Source organism: Schistocerca gregaria, chromosome 4 (genome assembly GCF_023897955.1).
Source record: "Schistocerca gregaria isolate iqSchGreg1 chromosome 4, iqSchGreg1.2, whole genome shotgun sequence".
In the NCBI taxonomy this organism is placed as follows: Eukaryota; Metazoa; Arthropoda; class Insecta; order Orthoptera; family Acrididae; genus Schistocerca; species Schistocerca gregaria.
This window is the reverse complement of record NC_064923.1, coordinates 150,250,307-150,252,126: the sequence shown is the minus strand read 5'-3', so window position 1 is coordinate 150,252,126 and position 1,820 is coordinate 150,250,307. Positions and strand designations below refer to the sequence as shown.

The window sequence follows — 1,820 nt, the reverse complement described above, 5'->3', positions numbered from 1 at the left end:
TGCTTTGCAGATCGACCCACAGAAGCTACTGTCCACTGCTGTACAGCAAATGCCGCGTGCGGGGTCATCAATCAAGCCGTGATGTAACGGCCACCACGTGAGGCTTCCGCAACACAGCAGAAATGCCAATGATGTGTGCTTGCTCCTGCTGACTGGGTCTGCACCGCACTGGCCGAACAGAGCTGCCAGCACCTGGGGAAGACAATCCTGTCAATCTGATTAATAAATGTTTTGTGTGAATAATGTTTTCTTGATGCTCTCGAACATGAACAGATCCTTTTCACCACACTCTGCTTGGTTCAAACCAGACAATAGCAGAGGTCTGGACCCCTTCTTGAAGTCCTTTCCAATAGCAGGAACCAGACTCCGGATTAACCTCTCTCATTGCATTATGGAAGTGATAACAGAACAGTTTGAAGGCAGTTAGTGACATATCTAGTGAAGCGACAATAATGATTACCTTTGTCCCTTACACACTCGTCACCCCATTACATCCTTCCTTCCAGCCACATTTTCCTCATTTTCCACTGTTCTACCAGTGCAGTCTTCTTAAAGTTTTCTTCCCCAGAGCTCACTGTATCAGAGAATATCTATTTTGTACACCTATAAATTCTTTCATACCTGCCACTGTTATTACTGTTATTGTCATCATCAGCAGCATCAGGTAACTAATATGTAAAAAAGGGTACTGTATGTGTGAAATCCTGGTCTACTGTAAGAGAGGACCTGAAAGCCCTAATCCAATCAGGTTAAATAAGTAAACAATATAAATTTCTGACAGAGCTATTTTCTTGAGGATTCATCTTAATTTGGCTCACTTTCTTGTTTATTTTTTGTTTAATAATGTCCCATAACAGTTTTAGCCTTATTCTTGGAGTGTGTTATTTTTTTAGCACAGTGCACAAATTTTACTTTTTTAATAACAGGGTACAGGATTCAACATGACTGGTGATAAAGGAGTTTCAAATCTTCTCTAAATTTTGGTATTTGAATTAAGTTCTCTTCCTAAGATAAGCAACTTTAATCCCACCGAGCGAGGTGGTGCAGTGGTTAGCACACTGGACTCGCATTCGGGAGGACGACGGTTCAATCCCGTCTCTGGCCGTCCTGATTTAGGTTTTCCGTGATTTCCCTAAATCGCTTCAGGCAAATGTCGGGATGGTTCCTTTGAAAGGGCACGGCCGATTTCCTTCCCCATCCTTCCCTCACCCGAGCTGGCGCTCCGTCTCTAATGACCTTGTTGTCGAAGGGACGTTAAACACTAATGTCCTCCTCCTCCTTTAATCCCAAGTGTTATCCATCCATCATCCTTCTTCCATTCAGTTTTACCCTTCTTTGTTTCACAGGAAGGAAAAACTCAAACTGCTCTAGGAATATGTTTAAGAAAGAATGAAATTCTTCATTAGCACTGTCTCATTTATAAATTTCTCACAGCATCTACATCTACGCTCTGCAAGCCGTTTTACCATAACTGCTCTCTAGGTACTGTGATTGATACAATACTTACCTTGTATGATTGATAGCTAACTGGCCAGTACATTTTATTGTTAACATTGTTTTACAGCTATATCACTGCACTAAAAACAAACTGTCAATAGCTATTGCAGTAAGTCTTCCAAATTAGTAGGGAATTTTAGTGTGGATAATAAACCAAAGCCTGGACATCAACAACTCTAGGTGGCCTCAGTCAGAGCCATCTGGCAAAATCAACATTAAAATGTCCACAATGAGTCTCAAATTAAGTCTGCATAATATAATTATAACTGTTTCTATCTGCTTTATGAAGCTTAAGATACTTCCTGCTGGTAGGCTGCAAACTG

The 1,820-nt window shown here is 41.2% G+C and overlaps 1 non-coding gene across 1 annotated transcript; it reads left to right on the top strand.

Annotated features, from left to right (window-relative positions):
* Window positions 1–1,032: 1,032 nt before the first annotated feature.
* On the top strand, window positions 1,033–1,105 carry Trnaa-cgc (transfer RNA alanine (anticodon CGC)). The gene has a single exon. It is a non-coding gene; the product is annotated as a tRNA-Ala (tRNA).
* The last annotated feature ends 715 nt before the right edge of the window (window positions 1,106–1,820 follow it).